Source organism: Dipodomys merriami, unplaced genomic scaffold (genome assembly GCF_024711535.1).
Source record: "Dipodomys merriami isolate MVZ:Mamm:240054 unplaced genomic scaffold, mDipMer1.0.p SCAF_10, whole genome shotgun sequence".
Lineage (NCBI taxonomy): Eukaryota > Metazoa > Chordata > Mammalia > Rodentia > Heteromyidae > Dipodomys > Dipodomys merriami.
In genome coordinates this window covers 24,422,565-24,440,676 of record NW_027202271.1, presented here as the reverse complement: position 1 = coordinate 24,440,676, position 18,112 = coordinate 24,422,565, and the positions used below count along the sequence as shown (strand labels likewise).

Genomic DNA, 18,112 nt, shown 5'->3' with positions numbered 1-18,112 from the left:
ACCCCATTCTACACCCAGTAGGAATAAATGGGTTAATTACCTGGAGGAATGAGCTAGACCAATGAAGCTAGCCTAACATCTGTTTAGGAACCACTTACCAAGAATTACTCTTGTGAATTTGCGACTGCTGTCTTCAGAACTTGTACAGGGTAGAAGAGTTTTGCAACAGCTGTTTCAGAGAGGCCTGATGAAGTGTGTCCTCTTGTACTTCCTTCTAGGTGAGAGATATGCTTTTATATTCATATTTATGTTAAATGGTGTAGTCACTAAGCTCCAGGTTCACAAATTTCTCTAAATCATTTCCCATAATCCCAGGAACAAGAAGATGCTTTGCTGAAAGCTAAAAGAACATACAATTTTCTTATCTATTTATCAAAAAGGGAAGGTAGCTGGATTTAAAGCTGCTAAACAATTATGACTTCTTAAGCATAATTTTAATAAGAGTGGCTTTCAACTATTATTTTTGAGATCGTTCAATGAGTATGAAATTCTCTTTCAGATATTTGAGAACCATGCTATATGTTCCCCTTTATTTTCTTCTTTTTTTTATTGTGAAAATACTGTACAGAGGGGTTACAATTACATGGGCAAGATAATGAGTACATTTCTTATCAAGCATTGTAGCCTTCTCCTTTGTTTCCCCTTCCCATCCCTTCCCATCCTCCCCCCGCGCCCCCACCCAACCTTCTCCCCACCCACACCGAAGTTGTAAAGTTCGTTTTCAACATAAGGACTTGTACATCTCATTGTTGCAATGGGTCCACCTGTATCCCTATTTATTTTCTTCTTTTTAAAAATCCACCTCTTTCTTCATCTCTCCACCTCACCCTACTCCTCAATTCCCAGGAAAACAGTAGTCTGCGTTCTCTTATTAGATCTTATTTGCTTTCTCTAGAGTTTTATATAAATGAAATATTATTCTTATTAATTCTTATTTCTTTCACTTAAAATAATTACCTAAGACATCATGGTATTTCTACAGTATTTTACCCCCTCCCCCTTAGTAGCAATATTCTTTATTCTCTATCTGTGTCTCTCTGTCTCTCTGTAACTGTCTGAGATAATCATGTTACAATTACTTGTCTCTATATTTTTCATTATTTTAGAAAAATAAACACATAGGAGTGCAATGATCACAGCATATGGCCGATAAATATTTAATGTTTTAAGAAATTGTTGAATTACTTTCAAGTGATCATTTTATTTCACTAGGAGTGTATATCACTTTAAATTCTATCTCATTCATATTGTTATCAATACCATCATGGTCTTTTAAATTTTAGCAATTCTAATATTTTTACAGAGGTATTGCTGTACATTTTATATTGTTCTACTCATCTGTTTATCTTTTCCTGTTTTGGCTATAATGGCTCAAGGCTTCATGTTTGCTTAATTTGTTTGCTCAGTTGGTGCCCTACCACTTGAATTATACATCCATCCATGCTTTTTGCTTGTTATTTTGGAGCCAGAGTTTGAGTTTGGCCTCAATCTTTAATACTCTGGATTTTAGCTTCATGAGTAGCTTGGATTAAAGGTGTAAACTCTTTGACTTCTTATCTGGCATAGGTTTTGCCATTGCTTAACTTCAATCTAATAAATATTCATTAGACACTATACTGTACTACATTCAAGAAATTACTATCATAGTATAAGCAACCATTTATTACAATACAGTTCAATTACTGCCTAAACACATTGGTGGGTAACAGAAAGGAGCATGTAAGCTCTTAATTTTATTTCCAGAAATAAACCTGATTTTGTCATGTATAATTAGACATGTGAAGACAAATCCAATTCATATGAAGTTGTCAAAACCCAAACCAGGAAGCATTATTCAACAGTTCTATATAAAATGAATACTAATTTGATGTGCCTTACAATATCCCTTTAGAGCTCTGCTTTCATAATTCTGATTGATCTTCAGTGAGCTCCAAGCACTTCAAACTATTTTTGCCTGAGGCTGTCTATCAAATAGTTAATGATCTGTGCATAGTGTTTTCTGTAGGTAGTTTTCAAACAACTTATTGACCCTTTGATGTAAGAGGAGGTGGAAAAAGTAAATATGTAACATATTTAGCAGAATTCTTCCAGAATAAATGTTTTCTTAAACTTTAAATTTTGGAACCTACTGGGGAAAAATATGAATGTCAATTGTGCTGACATTCATGATCAGAAAATAAAAGCTCTTTGGAACATTCCTAGGGGAAATTGCTTTACATCTTTGCTAAATATCTTAACTAAATAGCAAACAAATATATTTAGTGCACGTAAGCTCCAAAGTACTGCATTACACATGTCAAACTTAGGGAAAACATCTCCTACACAGTCCCTGAGTCACAGAGGAATTTAAAAACTGATAAACTAACAAAGGTTGGAGATTGAATCTTTGTGAACTTAGCTCTTAGAGGTCTCAAACATTTACCTGGAAATATACATCTTTTACATTAAAATTTTATTATTTAGTTCAATTTTTACATAACATACATTGACTATAATGACTGACTTTACATACCCTTTTACTTTCCATTCCTGTGTCCCTTCCTTTCCACCCCCACAAACCTTCCATTATTTCTACTTCCTGGTATTTATTTTGATAAATAGTTCTTTAGTTGTTTAGAGGAATTAACCCTTTGGACTCCTCCTTCAGCATCTTTTAGTCAGTTGGTTTGTGTGTATAGAGCCCTATATATGTCATCATGCATATTTGTAGTTTAGATGGAGCCTTTACATATGAGGGAAAACATACACTTTTTAAGTGGCTATTTATGCCCCCATCTACACTCTACAATTCCTGCAAACTTCAAAAGCCCAGTGTTTCCAAATGAGGACCCTCAGATCAAGGGGTATGAGGAATGAGTCCAAGCTCACAGAAGAGTTTTGTGTACTTTATCTGTTGGTGACTGGCACGAAATCTCATACATTTCCTTTTGTTAATATTTGTTCCTAAGCAGAAAAAAATTAAAGACTGTTGTTCTTGATTTTCAATTGCAATCACTATTGTTTTAATTCCATTGTTTGGTTGGCCGAGGGTTACTTAGAAAAAAATCCATTGACTTTTGAAGCAGTTTATAATTGTATTATAGATTTCCCTCTAAGATTAACTAACAATAAAAATGTGTATATATTGTGCATCTCTAACATTGTTATCACTGTACACTGAGAAGACTGAGAGTCATTTGATTTGCCTAGCTGATGAAATACTCACATGCACACACAAATACACATACATATACTGGCACACACACACACACACACACACTACACACATGTGTGATATTTTGATACATATAAAAAAGTCAAACTGAAAAGCCAAGTCAGATTTCAAATACAGTGATATTGAGAAGTCTAAGTTATTTTACCTGAGGTTAGACATGTTTAACCAAACAAACCCCGAACACCTACATTAATCAAGTCAAGTGAGGCTGCTTATGTTTGCAGCTGCGTGACAAAAATAACCTTAGGCTCCAACTTCTTTTCTATCCTAGCCCAGTTGGAGGTAGATGAGGCTGACTCTAGGCAGAGCTGTAAATCCTGTGAAATTTGTCTTTATCCTCATTTTTCTGCCTATTTCCCTTCTCTGAGTTTCCTCCTTGCCCTTCTATTCTTCTCACGCTCCCTGGGCACCAATCCAAACAGGAAAGGATCTGATAATGACCCATTTATACCTATTGATTGACTGATTACACCTACACACTGCCACCGGAATGCCTTCACACTGAAGCATTACCTCAACCAGCCTTTTATCTCTCTGATTGTAAAGAGGTTTATTCTTTGTTAGGAAAACTTCATTTCCTCTGCAAACTGGTAAGGAGATTGTTGTATTTGGGGAGTGAGGACAGAGGAGTCTCTCAGGAGCTTCTGAAATCTCAGTTACTGTTCAGGCAAATTTGATTTAGACCTGATGATGCTCTCAGCTGTTCAAGCAGATGATCTATAGCTGCCCTGCTAAAGTAACACTGTACTGCGTATTGATACTTGTTAAAAAGTGGCAAGGAAGACTTTATTCCAGATTGGTGTAGTAAGGGTGAAGACTGTTGCCATAGTAGAAGAGAGATGGAGCTCCACTAACTCAGAGAATAGGTGTGTGTGAGGGGGGGGGAGTGGGAGAGAGAGAGAGACACACACAGAGAGAGAGAGAGACAGAGAGAGAAAGAGAGAGATAGAGGGGGGGTTCAGGAGTTTGAACTCAGAATTTGGGCACAGTCCCTGAGATTTGTTTACTCAAGGCTAGTGCTCTACTTAAGCCACAGCTCTACTCCCAGCTTTCTTCATGCTTAATTGGAAGTAAAAGTCTTTACAGACTTTCCTGACTAGGCTGGCTTAGAACCACAATCCACAAATCTCAGCCTCCTGAGTAACTAGGGTTACAGGGGTTAGCCACCAGTCCAGGTGGCAGAAGGATTTTTTTTTGCAAGAAAAATTCTTATATTTTATTCTGACACTTTGTTAGTAACAGATTTTGACTCAAAAGTCATAGGCAAGAATCTAATTTTACACATCACTATAAGAGTAATTCTTTTAAATTTTATTTTATTGTAAGGATGCTGTACACAGAAGGATTTCTTTTTTGCTGCAGTGTTTTTTTGTTTTTGTTTTTATTTGTTTTTTAATTGCGAAAATACCATACAGAGGGGTTACAATTACATGGGAAAGGTAATGAGTACATGTCCTATCAAGCATTGTTGCCTCCTCCTTTGTTTCCCCTTCCCATCCCTCCCATTTCCCCGTCCCTCCCCCATCCCCCACCAGAGTTGTAAAGTTCGTTTTTTAACATAATGTCCTGTACATCTCATTGTTGCAATGGGTCCACCTGTATCTCTATTTAAACCATTTGTTTTTTCCCTTCCTCTCCACAAATTATACCAACATCAAACACAGTGAAAACAGGGGTTATACCATGGGGGAGGGACATACAAAGCAACAAAGAAATCATCTTAGAAATATGTTAGAAACAACACAGAAGGATTTTTAAACAATGAGTTAAACCATGAGTTGAGCTCGTAGAACAGTATGGAGACACTGGTCAATGTCATTGGCCTGTCCCCATTGTTTGCTAATTGGTGTTTATCAAACTTATGTTCCTATCCTTTCATAGAGGGTGAGGCAGGGATCTTAGTCTTTCTATAATGTAGCTCAGTCTGGCTTAGAACGCTGGATCCTCCAACCTCAGCCTCTCAAGGACTAAGATAGTAGGAAAACTGTGTCCCCTTCAAAGTCCAAGGGATTGTTCCACGGTTTGGGAAGAAGATATTCCTGGTTTATAAATTGGCAACAACCTGGGAGATTCATTTCTCAGTAAATGATTTGCAACTTGTTTTATAGGAAGTGTTCATAAAAAAGGAAGTCTGAGAACTAGGGCTAGTAAGAAATGTTTCCAGTTCAGTCAAGGCAGGGGAAAGCTTAGAGCTTTCTTTTTCATTTGCCTTTGATACTCTTCTCTTGCTCTTCTCACCCCATGCTCTCACTATACTGACAGTTGACTTGATGTCCTAACAGGTATGTTAGCTGGAGTTTCTGTTCCTTCATACTGTATATACTGCCCTGTCCACAGCCTAGCTGCCCAGAGCAGTGGGGTGGGTTGCTAAGAGAAAATACTCAGGCATATTGGTTTATTGGAGTGGGTGAATAGGGAAAGTCCAGTAGTAGCAAGCCCGATGGATATTGCTTCCCTTCTCCACAGTTCATCCTACCTGGGTGACACAGAGAGGCCTAGCTTATGTAGACACTTGTATTAGCTACCTTTGGCTTGTGAAAAGGAAGCTCCCTGTTCTGCTAAAGTGTTTTAGACAGTGTTTATTGGGGGGCATTCCAGCGTGGGGATGATGCCTCCTTCCCTGACTTAATCTGTATCCTGTCATCTCTCAGTGTGCCCTGTGGCTTGGAATTAACAATGATTTCATTTGAATAGGTTTTCATCTTGTAGCTTATCTTACTTGATGTCTTCAAACACATTCCTGAGTCTAATATAGTTGATACTTCTAGTTATTGTTATTCACAAATGCTAGAGCATCATACCACATTCTCCTTTTAATAGAGATGTGTCATACTGGGGGCAAATTCATAGTTAGAAACCAAAGGGAAAGAATAGATTTAGTATGAGGATAGCACCTAAGCCTGGGAAGTAGCTATCATATTGAACCTGGAATGTCTCAAGCCCAGCCAAATCGATCTAATCTGGGTTTTGTTTGTTTGTTTTTTTAAGAAAAAGCTAATGGCAATGCTTACTCATAATACAAAAAACAAATCTCTTCCTCCCAGGAGAAACTCTTTTGCCATCTATTGATTTTTGTCTTTTCTGGAATGTATCTTCTCACCCTGCCAGTAGAGTACACAAGACATAATAATGTAGAGAAGTACATTTCTAAACACCTGAGTATTTAGCTTAGAATATGGCCATATAGAATACAGGGTACGGCAGAACCATTGAGAGATAGTACACTGGGTACAGTGGTCATACATGCCTAGTTTTGTTGCTCCAAGTGTTAGTCTCAGAGTCTTCTACTGGTGTACACTAAAAGCTTATCTGCTGATTCTGTGTAGATTTTGGAGATGCAATTTCATTTAAACTCTTTCTCTGTCTTTATCTCTGTTTCTTTCCCAGCACATGAATGTGCATGTCTGTGTGTGCACGCACACACACACTCACATACACACACACCACTATCTACAAGGAACAAGAATTCTTGGTCTTCATCATTCTCAGACTTACTAGGTATGCCTAGTTTTAAAAGAAAGGTGTTTCATTACATGCAATAATATGTGAAGATGTATGACTGCAGTAGCACCCGCTGACACTCCCATAATGATGTCAAGCCTGGGTCCTTCTCCAGGGGGACTTTATGCTTTGGATTTTCAAAGACAGAGATATTGGTGGTGACCTTTCTTTCCAATAAGATAGGCTGTGGTTTGCAAGCATGTCTTTTCCTTGGTCTCTTAATAAGCCACATTCTTAAGCTGGGAGTCATTCCCACTGGTCCCTGTAAGCAAAAGGTAACTGGTAATACGATTATTTTTTTCTTCGTTGGTCTATAGCAACCTCCCAGAAGATGGTGATAGACAGGTTATTCTTCTAGTTAAAAGTGGACGTTGCACTCACATTTCCCAAAAAAAGGAACTGGCATTTCAAGAAATTATATAATTTGTAATTATGTAATAAAGCTTGGCTTATAAAAGAGAGGGTCAGGGGCTCAAACCCAGCTCAATGTAACTCCATAGCCTGTGTCCTAAATCAGTGCCCTATACTGTCTACAAGCTATATCATGATGTGCTGAGTATCTTCTTCATGAGGCCAGCAAATTTATCTTGCCTGTGTCTAGCCTACAACAAATATTGTAAACAGTCCATGAATGATCAAATGAAGTTATACACAAATTAGGGAAGGGAAAAGAACAAGAGAGAGGTAGATTTCCTGTGAGACTAGGCAAGGAAAGTTAACTGGTAAGGATCTGTTGGTGCCACTGTTCACAGAAGTTCTAAATTTTCGTTAGGCATCCTGGAGGAGAGGCCTGCTCATTAGGTTCAGCCTGCCATCATGACACATCAGGTTTGTGATTAGGGGTCATAGTTTGACAGCTTTTCTTAATAATTTTCTTGTCCCTAAGACTAGAAAGACAGTACAGAGCAACTGGCCAAAGAACAATCTTGGAGTTCAGTTAACCCTTACGGTCAAACACATACAAAAGTTCCCCCAAGCTATTTTATATTCAGGATCTTATCTTTTTGCCACAAACATTTTTATAAGGTCCATAGTTTCCATTCTTAGGTGACAAAGTCACCTGAGACCTTGGAGTGAAATAACTTGAGCAAGGTCAGACACAGTGGGCAAGGTTGCCCATTCCAGTCTAGCTAACCTTTGAGAATGAATTTCCATTTGTCTCTTTCTATCCAGGCAGATTTATGAGAATGCTGTCACTAGCCAGGTCAGAAGTGACCCCCCACATTTTCTCCCACTCACCATTGATTGTGCTATCACCTCCTTCTCCAAACGTGTCATGAAAATGTCCTTTCTGTGGATAGCAAACATTTACAGAATAGTTACTGTGACCCTGGACTGTGCTTAATATATATGGTTTACTTACATTCTTTTAATAATTCTGAGGCAGGCACTAGGTCTTTTTATCTAAGCATTCAAGAGGTGGAGCAATTGGCAAAAAATGTCCAGCAAATATGTAGCAGATCCAGAATTGTACCCCAAGATGTCTTTGGTCCCACAATCTGTTCTCAATTATTCACTATTTATATTTCCTACTGACTGACTGACAGGAGAAGGTAACTTCCCTATTCCTTGCATTCAAAACTATTAACACTTGCCATGCTGGTTAACACAAGGTTAAGAGAAGTGTTTCTGGAGTTGTAATCATCATCATCATCATAGCAGTAGTCGTAACAGTAATAGTACTAGCAGCAGCAGCAGCAGTAGTAGTAATATAATAATATAGTAACAACATCAACAATAATAATAGCCAATGCTCATAAAGCATGATCTACATTCCACACGGTTGAGTGCGTTATTCACTTTATCCTCTCAAATAAAATCTGAAGTAGGTTCATTCTATTATTCTCATTTTCAGATGAGGAGACTGGAGCTTATGTGTAAGGAACTTGCTCAGGCACACAGCATGTAGCAGCTGCATAAAAGCCAGCATTTGCCTGACTTCCTCTTGTAACCACTAGAAGCTCTGCTGTCTCCCACCAGAGGCTGCTTTAGTTCTTGATTCATTAATTAGTTTTGCTGGATGGTGGCCATGTCACCCTGCCCAGGAGGGCATGCTACTGTACATGCTCATTTCACTGGCAGGAGAAAAAGGCAAATTACCCAAAGAATAAACAAACACCAGGGACCTTTTCAAGAAAGATGGTCAGCATCCATTTATTACCGTATTTCACACAATGTCCTGGGTTTTTAGCTGCATTAAGCTTCACTTGCAGCCCATCTAAGATTGGAAGCTTGTAATTATGGTCAAGATTAATACTGAAAAGTTAAATGACATTTAGAAGTTACTATTTAGCCTTCAAAAAGATTCATATTAGAAATATTTCTATGTAGTATTCCAGTAGCAGTGTACATGCTATGATTAAAAGGAACACATGTAATCAAAACAAATATATAGCTTTCTCAATGATTATTAAAGATACACATAACATTTTCTCTTTTCCTCTTTTTTCCTGGTATGGGAGTTTGAAGGTATGGGAGTGTGAATTCAGGAACCTTACACTTGCATGGCATTCTTGTTCAAGGATAGTGTTCTAGCATGTTATCCATGCTTCTAAGCCAGTTATCTTTACCAGTTATCTTGAAGATAGAGGCTTGGATCTTTCTACCAAGGCTGGATTCAAACAACCCCTTATAGTCTCAGCTTCCTGATTAGCTCGGATTATAGGTGTGAGCAACAGGTGCCCAGTGAGTCTTACATGTTAGTCTAGTTCTGGTCTTGAACCACAGTCTTCTTATGTCTCCGGTATAGCTGGAATTACAAGTGTAAGCCATGAGGGCTGCCCCCCAAAGACCTTACTTTTTTAAGAGGAGATTTAGGCTCACAGAAAAATTGAGGAGAATATAGAGATTTCCCCCATATGCCTTCTGCCCTGATACCATGCATGGATGTTCTGTCCATTATTAACCCCTGCCTTCCCCAGTGCTATATTTGTTTCAACTGATGAACACATAGTGAGACATCATCATCCAGAATTTCTACTAGGAGTCATTCCTAGTGCATATCTTGTGGGTTTAGACTAATTTGTGACATGGATACATCATTAATAGTGTCATAGGAAAATTGCCCCCACCCATTTATGCTCACCTTTCAATCTCTGCAACCCTAGTCTTTTCTTAGTTGTACCTTCTTTTAAGAATGTAATGAGTAAAATCACACTGTCTGTAGTTTTCCAATCAGTGCCTTTTAGTGATAGGCACTTAAGTTTCCTCCATGTCTTTTTATGGCTTGATAGCTCGTTTTCTTTATGCCACTATCTGGATATGCTACAGCTTATTTATCTGCTCACCTCTCTGAGGACTATTTGTCAGCTGCCAGATCTTGGCAGTTATAAATAAAGCTGCTATAAACATCTCTGTGCAGATTTTTATACAGATATAAGCATTTAGTTCCTTTGGGTGAGCCTCAAATGGACAAGGATTGGATTATATAGTAGGGATCTCTTTAGTTTGTAAGCACTACCAGATAGTTTTGCAGCCTGGCTGTGCTATTTTGCATTCTCTTAACATTTGTTGTATATCCCTTGCCAACATTTTAAGCTGTCTGTTTTCTGGAATTTGGGCACCCCAAGAGTTGTACAATGGTATCTTGTTGGTTTAATTTACATTTGCACAATAACTTATGATATGGAACATCTTTTCATAAACTAGAGGCAGTCTTTTTTAGCAAGGTGTCTGCTAAGGTGTTTGGCTCACCTTTTGAATTGAGTCATTTATTTATTTTTTTTAAATTTTATTTTATTTTATTTGATAACATACTGTACAGAGGGGCTACAATTACATGGGCAGGATAATGCATACACTTCTTACCAAGCATTGCAGCCTCCTCCTTTGTATGTTCTTTTGGTTGAATTTAAAGAAATCTTTGTATATTTTTGGATAAAACTTGTTCAATTTCGATCCAGTTTGTGATTGTGCTCATATTCTCTTGACAGTTTCATTTGCAGAGCACATTCTTTAAAATATTTCAATGAAGACCAGCTGATCAAGTCTTTGAGGTTACTTCTACACTGATCACTTTGGGACTGAAAGTCTGTCAGAGTCTAATGGGACACACAGGCTTGTATTGATTACATCACAAGCTTCCTCTGTGACATACAAGTGCTTTCAACTGATGTCCTCATCTTTCTTTGCTACGTGATATTAAATATTCCACCTTTACCACAGGACATTAAGTGATTTCTTTCTTTTATAGCTGATATATTGTGACCTTAGAGATATTAGCTGATTTATCCAAAGAGCACATTGTCTGTCATGGCAGAGCTTCTGACTTCCTAAACTTGAGGTCTATCCTGTGTATCTTCTTAAACCCCAATGAGTCGCTCTTTTCTTTTCTAGAATGAATTAAGCAAAGATTCGTGCGTGCGCGTGCACGCGTGTTTGTGTGTGTTCACAAAATAGCAACATCAAATATTTTAACCATTTCTAGTTAGTTCACCTAAGCTTGTGCTGTATAAGTTATTGGAATTTAGTGGGACATTATTTTTCTTCTAAGAATCCTCTTATTAAACTATATTATTTGTTCGTTTACTCACCAAATATAATGAGTTTCAAATTATGAATCACCAACTGTATCTCAAACAGGAATGTGGGGAAGAAAATTATAGATTTAGGCCCCATTTTTTAGTAGGAGAAAGCAGACATACAAAAATTATACAGAGAACTAGGGATTTAACTCTGGCAGAGGGCTTTCCTACCATGCTCCAAGCCCTGAGTTCAATTCCCAGTAGAAAACTAGGTAAGTAGACTATTACAGATATTATAGAAATAAGTATAAAATGTGAGGAGAGGGAGTAGTTCAGCTTCCCTTGGGCATTAATCATCAGCATCAGAGTAAGTGAAGTGATATTCAATCTTTTTAAATTTAATTTTATTGTAAAGATGTTGTACAGAGGGGTTACAGTTACATGAGTAAGGCAATGAATACATTTCTTGTTGAGCATTGTCACCCCTTCCTTCTTGTTCTCCCACTATCCTTAAACAATGAGTTAAGGTAAGCTAAAATGTGAGCAAGAATCCAAGATAATAATGAGATATCCTGAGCAAAGGCCAGAGATTTCGAAAAAGAGTTAGAAAAAGGGGTGGCATCGATCAAGATTCATTATATTCTGGGTCTGGCATATTCTCTCATTTGGGGTAGATAGAATGTACCTATAAATCTGTAAGTAAATGTGTTGGGCAGTATGCAAATAGTTACCAAGGAATTAACCGAAGTATAATAGACTCTATGGATTGTTCAAATAGTATAATCTTTTAGAAAAACCAGGTCAATGCTCGATAGGAGATGTATTCATTACCTTACTCATGTAACCATAACCCTTCTGTACAGTATTTTTACAATAAAAATATATATAAAGAAAAACATACTTGAACATTCAGTCCCTTGGGGAAAATAATAAAGGCCAGGTCAAAGCCCTCCAAAACCAATACCAGGAAATGGGTAGGTGCAGGGGCTCGGGTAAGGAGAGAGAAATAAAGTAATGAAGGGGGAAGGGAGAATAATGCATTCAAGAATTCATTGTATATACCACAAAATTAATAAAAGTAAGGGAAGGAGTGTGTCAAAGAGGGATGAGGATATTGAAGGAGGTGACACTGACCAAATTCATTGTATTCATAAACTGCTTTGTTATGTGGGATGCCTTCTTTTTACAACTATTTCAAGATAATGAAGAATTAAAAAGAACAGATGCAGTATATTTATAATTAGTTGGATGGTAACTCCTTTGCACAACTCCGTAAAGCTAATAAAACTGTAACTTAAAAAATGACTATGTACCATGAGTTTATTTTTAGACAGATCTTCCATGATTAGATGGGTTATGTGTAAGGGTAGGAAAGGGATAGGGAAATAAGCAAGAAACTATGGAGATTAGTCATAGGATTCTCATGGATAGGAACTAAAGGTACTAAGTATCCCTAAGATCTGTCAGAAGTGAAGTTGTAGAGGAGGGAGTGAAATTAGCACATATGCTAGAGGAAGAATTAAAGGAATCTAGTGACCAATGAGGTGTGGGGTCAGGTAATAAAGGTGATTGCCTAGAAATGAAGAAAACTAAGTTCTAATTGTATATCTTTTACTATCGGTGATTTTAACTAGGATTATGTTTGTTAGCCACGAACTTCCATCTTCTAAATGGATAAGTTGAAATTTATTATTCTTCGGTTCCTTCAAAATCTAAGGTTCCTTCTCAGATATCTGAGTTGTACACATACATTCATTTAGGTCTTCTTAGAAGCCACAGTTATTATTAATAACTTTTTGTTTGATACAGTTTTATTTTGAATATTAACTCAATCCTCATTACAACCCTCAAGGATAGGTAATATCTTAATTTTCATTTTGCAGACAATTGGCTGATGTTCATGAAGATGAAATAATGTTCTCAAAATCTCATCCCTTTTCTTCTCTGTTGCATATACTCAGTGTGTCATTTCCCTGGGCTCCACTCTGTTTCTTCCTAGGTCCTTGGCTACTGTTTGCTACTGCAACAGATCTAGCTATCAGTCATTACCTTAATTTTAACATAGCTTAACTTACTTCTTCCTCGTGTGAAATAGAGTTGGTGACAGGGGTTGGTATTTCTCCTCTATGTAGAACCACATACTGATTTTTACCTTTTTCTTCTTCCACACACATTTTTCAAGGTCAGCAAGGGCCACAGTCCTCTGTCTTAAAGGTGAAGCCAGAGAGTGGCTGGCAAGAATGAGAGGTCTTAATCGGCCTGGTCTTTAAGAAGTATAACTCCAGTCTTCCCTTATGTTTCACTGCAGGGGAAATGGGAAAGTGTGGTCTCATTGTGAGCCCCAGGAGCACTTAAGTGCATGTAAGTTTCATGCTTAAGAGAGTACTCTCCTTTAAAGATGAAACTGGAGCCTGGACTCTCTGATTTCAAAATCCTTAGTTAAACTGCAACTTTGTATTACTTTTTTGGACTCATCTCTCTCAAGAAATTGGCAGTAATCAAGCTCATTTGCACATAAAGTAATGAAAAGATATGGATTGATTTTATAGCAAATATTACACCAGGCTGTTAAGATTCCTGACTTCATTCAGTTATGAAATATATCCTAAACAAAGATGCCATCAACTCTCATCTCAGTTTCTGGTTAAGCTCAGTGACTTAATAAAGTTAGCTTGAAGGGCTTAAAAATGTGTTATACTTTGACTTTCATTTTCTGATAGGTATAATAGATTTTCCTCAGAATAATAAAAGTTAATAATTTCATAAACTTATAGAATTTTTTTGAATGGGAAGGAAACTTCCACTCTAAATTACCTCTCAATATAGCCTGATTTCTTCATATTATAGATAAGGAAAGAAACATAGTGACCTAAATGACGTACCGCATCGCAGCGTTCAGGGGCACACTGCACTAGAGTGAATTCCCCTGTCTCCTTCTCACTGCCCTTTTAGCTCACCCTGCAATTCTCTACAGGAAGCATTCAGACTCCTTTCTAGAGCATGGACCTTATTAATCATAAAAGAGTGACCCTTATGTTGCTTTGGAATTGAGAATTGTTCTAATGCTTTACATTGATTTGGCATAATTTAGAATTAAAAAGAAAAATCTCCTTTTTACCCATTGCCATTAGAAAAGTTATATATGTAATAAAATATATAGTAGTAATGATAATAAATCATAAATAATGGACTGCTTTCCCTTGATTGTATTCTAGATGGTCTTAGAATCATTACTTGCAAAATCAATTTTCACTGAGGTGAATGTATGAGGTATGAGTGTTGGATTGGAAATTTCATGGATTCTACTTTGAAGGTTTGAGTAAATATCCTCTTAAATGTGGAGGTCAAAAGCATTCTGGCTGATACTTTGCTCTTCTGATTATAATTTTAATTAAAAAGTGATCTAGAGAGCACATTTTTGGACTATAGGTATCATCAGATTACCATAGGTCAAAGGATAATGATTGGAACCTGTTGTGTAAAAAAAAAATCTTCAGGAAATTCTGAAGAAGAGTGACACTGAGATAGCTAATGAAACTAATGGCCCCTTCTAGCTTCTCCTTGAACCTATGTTGGTGCCTCTCTGACACCTTCTTTTTTTAAATTATTAATATTTTTTAAAAATTTTGTCTTATGGTGCTGGGAAGGTGGCTCAGTGGTAGAGCGCTTGCCTTGCATGCATAAGGCCCTGGGTTTGATTCCTCAGCACCACATAAGCAAAAAGAAAAAAGCTGGAAGTGGCGCTGTGGCTCAAGTGGTAGAAGCTGAAGAGCTGAGGGACAGCACCCAGGCCCAGAGTTTAGGCCCCATGACCGGACCACCCCACCCCCCCCCCCTCCGGCCAAAAAAATTTTTGTCTTATACCACATTCCTTGCGTGTAAGTTTACCTTTTATTTGTTTCCATTTTCATGTAAATCCTAATGAGTTTTTGTATGCACATCATTGTTCCCTTCCTATTCCACTTACCATTAAAGGATAAAAACATGTGGCTATGAATTCATAAAGTATCAATACAAATAATGATATGATATTCTATTGATGAATTGGTTGATTTACTTTATCTAGTTTACTACCTTAAAGATTCAAGGTGTTTTCCAGTATTTCTTACTGTAGCTTCTAGGAATATCTTTTAAAAAATATTGTAAAGGTGATGCACCAAGGGGTAATAGTTACATAAATAAGGTAATGAGTACATTTCTTTTTTTAAATTATTATTGTGAAAATAGCATACAGAGGAAAAACCAAACTGTTTAAGTAGGGTTACAGGTGGACCCATTACAACAACGAGATGTACAAGACGTTATGTCGAAAACGAACTGTACATTTCTTTTTGAACAGTGTTCCTTCATTTTTTTCCCAATCCTCCCCCTAACTCCCTTCCCCCCAAGTTGTCCAACATAGTGTCTAGTGAGTATCACTGTTACATTGGTTCACCCTTTGTCCCACCATTTCTGTGATTCCCCTTAACTTCCCCAAATCAGATAAACTTATATACAAGACAGAGGGTACAGAAATTAAAAAAAAATGACAACAGGGAATAAACCAAAGGGGGGATAAAGAGAGAAAAATGTAAGAACTGCAAACAGTACAACCCCCCCCCAAAAAAAACCCACCACCAACACCACCAACAACAAAAGCACGCTTGCTTCATTTTGATAAGCATAATTTTATATGGTCATGTCCACTTCATTATTGAACCATTGTGTTCCTCTGCTAAGAATATCATAGACATAGTTTAGTTATTACAAATGAAGGAAATTACACGGCCTATGTTTTTTGGGGTCTGGCTTAATATAATTTTTTCTAAGTCTTTTCATTTCCTTATGAATGGAGTGATATTATTCTTCCTGAAGGAAGCATCGAATGCCATTATGTATATACAGCACATTTTCTTGATCCATTCATCCACTGAGGGGCATCCGGGTTGACTCTATATCTTAGCTATGGTAAATAATGCTGCAGTGAACATAGTTGTGCTGGGGCCTTGTTTGTGGTCTAACACCTTTGTTTTGAAAATCTCTCGTCTCTGTGGAACAAATATCTCCATAGAACACTTTGTTCATGATGTCAAATGCTATGTTGGTTCCTATGTCTATTTCCATGGGCAGTGCTGTGGCTTTAGTTGGGAATTTTTGGATGAAAACATTTTACTGGTCCAGTAGCTCTTGCTTGAAAAACCTGGTTCTCTAACTCTCGTTGGAGCCATCCTGATAGAAGTAAGTTGCAAGCAATTTATTTGGGGGCCACTAGTCTTCTAGGTTCACTCTGTTAAACATCAATTTTTAATTTGAAGCAGAAGATATTTGTGATTGAGCTGAAGGGCATCAACCTAAAATTTCTTGCCACCTTCTTTAATCTACTCTGTTCCTTTTTCCACTGCCCTCTGGTGGGAGTTACCTTTTGTTAAGATGCTGAACATTGTCAAATGGAAATTTTGCATTACAATGTTACACTGCAGTGGCAGTCTTTTCTCCAACTAATTTTTATTTATTTTTTTTGAGAGCTGAGGACCAAACTCAGGGTCTTGCATTTGCCAGGCAAGTGCTCTCCCACTGAGCTGAATCCCCAACCCCTTACTTTCATTTTTGACTTTGTTTCATTTTCATTTTTGTTCTGTATTAAAAATGTGAAGCAGATTGAGAAAACAGGATTTATAAAAGTTGTCACTGGCTCTTTACTCCCTAACTTGATCATCTTGACCACATAAATTATAAGAATTTGTGAATTTCATTCAGCTATTTAAATGACCCCTCCTTTTAATTAGATTGCTTCAGCATGAAAGTCTAAAAACGTGTCCTATTTTCTCACTCTAATGAATAGAAGTGAGAAATTAGCTGTCTCCCAAAGTTTTTGTTTCAGCACATTTTTTTTCAGTCAAAGTGATTTACAGCAACCTAAATCTACTAACTAGCTTGTATTTCAGATGCCCATTGGTGCATGTAAGTGATGGTTTCTTTTTGCTTAGAAGTTGAATATAGACTCTGGGAAGCTAGTCAAGATGGGTAAAATTATTAAATAATATATGAAGACAAAATTTCAGAATCAATGAGACAAACTAGAATGCAAATAAGAGCTGAAATCTAGTGGAGAGGAAGCCATATAGGAACAAATTCACGCCTTGATGCTAAATTTATTCTCTTCGGTAGCTTAAGTGTCAGATTGGAGATTTTCACATGCATCTTATGTCAACACAATTATCTATAGTTTTTGAAATATGAAATTAGAAATTCTATGTAATGTGGATAACTTTCCTTAACAGCCATCACTTTACATCTTCTATATATGCTGTATTGATTCAGAATACATTAATTACACCATCAGTGAAAATAATGACATTTAAATAATGTTACATAATTTTCTTTTCCTTTGTTTTTTTGCCCATACTAGGGCTTAATTCAAAGTCTAGGTGCTAACCCTTAGTGTTTTTGCTCAAAATTGGCACTCTATCTACCACTTGAGCCACAATTTCATTTCTGCCTTTTTGGTGATTAACTGTAGAGAAGAGTCTCACAGATTTTCTTGGCCAGGCTGGTTTTGAACTGTGGTCCTCAGATCTCAGCCTCCTGAGTAGGTAGGGTGAACATAGGGCCATTGGTGCTTGGTGTGTCATATAGTTTTAAAAAGTCTCACACCTACTATGTGATTTTATCTTCATAAGTACCTTATGGAGTCATTTTAGAAAGAAATTAGTTCTTTGGAAAGCAATCATATTTGTTTAAAGGTTGACCTAAGTCATCTAGTACAAGTCAAGCTAGGCTTGAACTCAGGCATTTTGGTTTCAGCAGCCATGTTCTTTTTTAAGTACCAAGCTTTGTCTATGGGGATGATACAGTGATGGTTTCTTCATTCCTTTATGTCACTGGGAATGTCTCAACTTCTTCATTTATAAACTGAGGATAAGAGGGGGCCGGGGGTAGGATGGGAAGGGATGGG

The 18,112-nt window shown here is 37.2% G+C and overlaps 1 protein-coding gene and 1 long non-coding RNA gene across 5 annotated transcripts in view; one reads left to right on the top strand and one right to left on the bottom strand.

Annotated features, from left to right (window-relative positions):
• Tafa2 (TAFA chemokine like family member 2) overlaps positions 1 to 18,112 on the top strand; it is a 464,602-nt gene that overhangs the window by 359,293 nt on the left and 87,197 nt on the right. The window lies entirely within an intron of this gene.
• Positions 45 to 10,715, bottom strand: LOC138837699 (uncharacterized). Of its 2 annotated transcripts, none has more exons than XR_011375416.1 (3): positions 10,523 to 10,715; positions 7,955 to 8,006; positions 45 to 214 (listed from the first exon to the last, which is right to left on the bottom strand). It is a non-coding gene; the product is annotated as an uncharacterized lncRNA (long non-coding RNA). The 2 variants fall into 2 exon arrangements; XR_011375413.1 differs by lacking the exon at positions 45 to 214 and adding an exon at positions 6,820 to 6,977.